The following is a 6,238-nucleotide window of genomic DNA, read 5'->3' on the forward strand; positions in this document are numbered from 1 at the left end:
TCTCCTTATGGGCGTGCTACCTGCTAACTACGGTGGAAATAAAAACGCTGCATTCTTCTTAACATCACTACTGTCTCCTGCATTTCCATTCAACACATCTCTATGTCCAGACAGTTTGTGTTGTTTCTATCACATTCCTTTTTTAAGAGTTCATGTTATAGGAAATTGACACACTGTTCCAACACAGTCCCAAGTCTAATTCAAACTTTAGATTTAACTTCTTTGTGAAGTTAAGGTGTCAACAAGTGCCTTAGTTGCATTACATTAAAGTTAGACTGTAAAACAAGGGTACAGTATGCCATATCCATTTGGCTGAAATCCTCTTCCAGTGCTACCAGAGTGAAGATCACCTCAAACTGTCCCATTTCTTACCCCAGAGCAGTTGATATGGCAACCATCATGATTAATGCATCTGTCTGTGCTATCCATGTTTTAGACTGACTGATATGAAGCCCCCAGTCCATCACTGCTCCTCTGGAGCCCTCAGACTTGCCTGATCTTATGTGACACGGCCACTGGGTTGCTGATGCACTTAGGCCATCAGGGCCGAGGGATGCTACAACATTCCTGTTTTGCCATCAAACGCAGGAGGCCACGGGAGGCACTTAAAGCCCAAAAAGACAGATATCATGAAGAAACTAAAAGTCCCTTCCCAGTCTGATGTAAGCGATAAGTCCATGATGCAATTTGAAACTGCTCAATATTTTAGCGCAACACGGATTTACTCTTCCATGGCTGATCTGTTGAGATGTGCCAATACACACTAGCATTTGCTTGCAACCAGGTTTTGAGGAAGTGGATCCCACTTGGTTTGTGAGATATAAGTAGCCTCGGCACTTGCATACGACCTCGCCTCCATCGTAAGTTACTCCAAGGTTCTTCTCTAACCCGCAGATAAGCTGTGCATACCAATTTCTGTTTTTGTTATAATGTGGTTTGAATTCATGTTTTGCCTGACATGCACACCTGTTTGGAGATTTAAGGAATCACACAAAATTGCACACATTAACATGTGCGCAGGATATAAAAATGGCACAAGCACACACACACACACAAACACACACACGCACACACACACACACAAACACACACACATGCATGGACACAAACACACACTCTCTCTCTCTCTCTCTCTCTCTCTCTCTCTCTCTCTCTCTCTCACACACACACACACACACACACACACATGTGTGGACACAGACACACACACAGTCTCTCTCTCTCTCTCCCACACACACACACACACACACTCACACACACACACACACACACAAACACACACACACTCTTTGACACACTACCACTGACATATATCATCAGTACTGGGCTCGCATAAAGTGCTCCACATTTGAATCTACCCTTGCAAACCCATGCTATCATTATGGTAATCAGCACATAGACAGACACACCAAATGCACTATCCAGTCACAGTAATGAGGGCCTGTTCAGATGGATTTGCTAGCGAATACTAATGCAAATACAACTTCTCCCTCCCTTTGCCGCAGCGCTACAAAACTACACACACAGATGACTGTGTGTGTGTGTGTGTGTGCAGTCTGTCAAGGAAGGTGAATGGCTACCAAAGAAAACGGAAATGGAAACGGGAGAGCCGGCTTGTCAGGCACACGTGTTCTACTCAGGCGCTCAATAGCTCCTTAAACTTTTGTGACGACTTATTCCGCTTTTGTTTGGAGCTGGAGTGGTGAGCGTGTGTATAGGGTATGGGCTTGAGGAAGGGTGTGTGTGTGTGAATGTGTGTGTGTGTGTGTGTGTGTGTGAGTGTGTGTGTGTGGGAGGGTGGGGGCGGCTATTCACCCTCTTCTTCTCACAGAACAATGGCCGAGATATTAATCTTATTCATCCAATGAATGTGGGTTGCATTCCATAAGTCCTGTGTCAAAGAACTTGAATTCACTCATTACCCCATTATGGCAAGCTATTTCCATTTGCAGTCTTGCCAATATGAATCTTTCCATCCTGACTGCACTCTCTCTCTCTCTCTCTCTCTCTCTCTCTCTCTCTCTCTCTCTCTCTCTCTCTCTCTCTCTCTCACACACACACACACACACACACACACACACACACACACACAGGGTCGCTGTAGTCTTCCTGTGTTTGCAATCGTGGCAAAGTTTGCATCTCCTCTGCAGCAACACCAACAGCATTCTCTCACTCTCCCTCCACAGTCCAATTACGAATTCACACCATGGAAGGATGCAGATTGAAATGAATTTGCATCCATCAAAACCCCACCACTACCAAACCAGACACATGACATTTATCAAATTACAATCATATCAAACGCAATTGCGTCGTGAAATTGAGTTAAATGACTCTTAAACCTAGTCATTTAAGTCATTACCCCAGTTGAGATCAAAAAAAGCACGAACCCTGTGATGAACAGGCATGTCTTATCTGACAGTGACAAAGTCTGACACACACATTCAGACATTCAACAGCGTTCACTGTAACCAAATCTGACGAGATAAGCATTAAGATCCTTTCACTTAGCTGCCCCCGTAAAAAAGAAAAAAGACGATATAGATTTAGCAGCGAAAGCAACTGCCTCAGCACTCTCGGCGGCGTTCGTTCACCTCTGTGAGCTCTCGGGCTCTGATTTAGCATCGGGCCGGATATTTCACGCTGAAACACCTCCTCAGCGTCCTCTAAAAAAAACAACCCCCATCGGTTGCCTTTTGATTTGGCCCACCGTCTCTCTCTCTCTCTCTCTCTCTCTCTCTCTCTCTCTCTCTCTCTCTCTCTCTCTCTCTCTCTCTCTCTCTCTCTCTCTCTCTCTCTCTCTCTCTCTCTCTCTCTCTCTCTCTCTCTCTCTCTCTCTCTCGCTCCATCCCCACCCTCCGCATCGACTTAAGCCCAAACGGTAACTAGGCGCTGCGCATCGCCAGGGGAAATCACTGGCGAGGCCCTTTACGGCGAGGTGAGAGGAGAGGCATAATCTCTACTAAAGAGCCCTCATTTGGACGCGTTTAAGACACGCGGGCCGCTCCACACGGAGCTGCACCGGCTCCCAGGACAACACAACGCAAACGCATCTGCCCCCGCGGCGCCTCGCTGATCTGTAAATGTATAGATGTTTATAGATGTAAATGTATAGATGTTTATAGATGTAAATGTATAGATGTTTACTCCTTTTTGGTACGACACCGGTACAATGGAGAAAACAACTGAGGAATAATGACAGAGAGAAAGAAAGAAAGAAAGAAAGAAAGAATGAAAGAAAGAGAGAAAGAAAGAGAAAGAATGCAAAACAGAGATAATCGAGAGAGAGAACATATTTTAACTTCCTTTATACCATCAAAGAGAAAGCTAGAGAAAGTGAGTGAGAGACAAAGAGAGAGAGAGTGAGAGAGAGTGAGAGAGAGAGAGAGAGAGAGAGAGAGAGAGAGAGATGAGGCTAGGCAAGATGCAGATGCTGTGGTATAATGAAACAATGGACATGGCTTTAGCTTTGATCGAGAATCCAAACAGACCCTCTCTACTGTATGTCTCCCCAGTGATGTCCCCTTCAATTTCACTAACCCCCTTAGAAGAAAAGACAGATGCCATCTTCCATTTCATAGTACATAGTATTGATGGATAACACATGAAACATGGTACGATATATAAAAAAACATGTTTGGAAACTCATAGCAGAGTACACTGTCTGTGTTGCACTCTTCCGTGACGATTGATATCTATTTCTCCAGAAGTTGGGCCTATATTTTTTTAAAAATGAAACATGACAAGAGCCTGTTCACAAAACACAGACACAGACACAGGTTTCCATCAAAGGTCTCCGCTGGCTGTTTGGAGCCCTGTCGGTAAAGCGGTGTGATCTGGCTGTGCCGCCTGCAGTCGTGAGGATCCCTCCCGGCGATGTGGCGGTCGCCTGCGGTGAATCCCGGCGTCACGGGACCCCCCCACCCCCCGACCCCCCCCCCCCCCCCCCCTCCCCACCCGCCGCTTCCTGTGCCAGTGGCTGCACATGTATTGCTCGCGGTGATGAAATCATTCCCTCGCTCAAGAAACGAAACGAAAGAGAAAAAGGTAGACAGAGAGACAAAAAAAAAGAAAAGAAAGGAAATGACAGTGATCAGGAAATGGCTGATTGTTTACGCGGAAAGAGAGAGAGAGAGAGCGAGAGAGAGAGAGAGAGAGAGAGAGAGAGAGAGAGATGAGGAGGCTGGCGGGCACATAAAGCGGGCAGGCATGTGGCATATGGGCCCACTGGCAGCAGGCAGGTATGCTGGCACGGGAAGTGACACGTAGACGTGAGGCAATGCGGAGTGGCGCAGGCTCTCAGCGCAGAGTGGTGGCTGAGACTGTGCCTGTGCGTCTTTGAGGACCACTCAAACAGTGACAGACAAATAGAGAGAGAGAGAAAGAGAGAGAGAGAGAGAGAGAGAGAGAGAGAGAGAGAGAAGGAAGGCGACGGAAGCTGGCCACCGACGCCAACGTTGAAGATGCGCTCTCAGATGTGGCTCTCCGTTGCCGTGGCGGCACAGCTGACGCACTACAAGCGCCTGCCAACTCCACCAGTGCGCTTCATCTCGTCCCTATTTTAGCCGCTGTTGTTGTGGCTCATTTCCCTACAGGAAGTTCTACAGCAACACCAACTCCTGCGCCTCACCAGCGTCCAGTTCCAAAAGGCTGGACGTGGACGGCCACACTCCGCACATCACAAAGCCATACGGTCCTTATCACAGTACACTTATCACAGTAGCCACAGCACAGGGGTAGAGTCCACACTCCACACACACACACACACGGATACCCGTGCATTAGCTGGACAGCTGGAGATCCAAATGTTGCTGTGATGGCGGACTGAAGTGGTCTGGCCTTGAGTGGCTTGGACAATGCAGTGGAGAGAGGGGGCTCAAGAGGCTGTGGGGCTACTACAAAGGGAGACAGCGGGAGTTTCCTCTCCAAATAGCCCCAATAACTACAGCAAGAGAGAGAGAGAGGGGGGGGGACACAGTGGTCCACAAGCCACAGGCATTTCTAGTCATAACTCAGAGTAGGTATGGGAGACATTGAGGACAGATGAGGGTGCGTTCCAGGAAAGTCTGCAGCAGCAGCCACCACTTCAATCATCACTAAAACAAGGTTTTCAGAGCAGGGATGGGATGACAAAGATGACAAGAGATAACAACAACACACACACACATGCGTGCGCGCACACACACACACAGACACACACACACACACACACACACACACATATACACACTCCAAAAAATCCATTGGGCAAAGAAAGCTGTTTTCCAGTTTCTACTATTCAGTGTGATGTTTCCCCTTAAGACTTCCCAGGAGCAGATGGCTCCACAATATGAAGACGAAGCCATTAGCACCTCTTTCAGAGAGCTGAGCGTGGCGCTCCCCTCTTCCCTCTCTCTCTCTCTCTCTCTCTCTCTCTCTCTCTCTCTCTCTCTCTCTCTCTCTCTCTATCTCTCTTCCTCTCTCTCTCTCTCTCTCTCTCTTCCTCTCTTCCTCTCTCTTCCTTTCTTTCTTTCTTTCTCTCTCTCTTCCTCTCTTTCTGTCTTTGTGAGCGCCACGCTCACCGGCTGCGGAGGGGTTTTGGGGGCCGGACGGCGCCAGGGCTGTCAGATGGCCGGCCCTCTGTCTCTGCCGCGGGGCTCCACGGGGCTACAGAGCCCGCAGGTGGCCACCCCGGCGTGCCAGCATATTGACTGCTCCCCTCTTTCAGCGGCGCTCCCTCGCCCTCCCTGACGTTTGGGGATGTGTCAGTGAGCGAGGGGAGCGAGTGAGTGAGCGAGTGTGTGAGCGAGTGGTGGCTTAGCGTTCGCCCCATTATGAAAAACGTACGCTTCGAAATGAGAACGTGATGGATGGAGCCAGGATTTCAACGGTGGCACAAACAAGGAGGAAACTAATGATGCAATCCAAATTTGAGAAAGTTACAGTACTCAGTTGAATGTCTGCGCAGACACAAACAGTGTGGCTAAGCAGTGAAGGTAAAAAGAGACATATTACTGTGATTTTACAGAATATGCCATTTTCTGAGTTAGTCACCCCACACACCTTGAGAAGTGTATAAATATGATACATTACTTGATCTAATATTGCAATAACAATGTGCATTTGCGCATGTGAGTGTGAGTGTGCGTGTGTGTGTGTGTGTGTGTGTGTGTGTGTGTGAGTGTGTGTGTGTGTGTGTGTGTGTGTGTGTGCGTCTGTACACACTAGTACTGCGCGCCTGAAACATTAGGTCAAGGAG

Source organism: Sardina pilchardus, chromosome 23 (genome assembly GCF_963854185.1).
Source record: "Sardina pilchardus chromosome 23, fSarPil1.1, whole genome shotgun sequence".
NCBI classification, from domain to species: Eukaryota; Metazoa; Chordata; class Actinopteri; order Clupeiformes; family Clupeidae; genus Sardina; species Sardina pilchardus.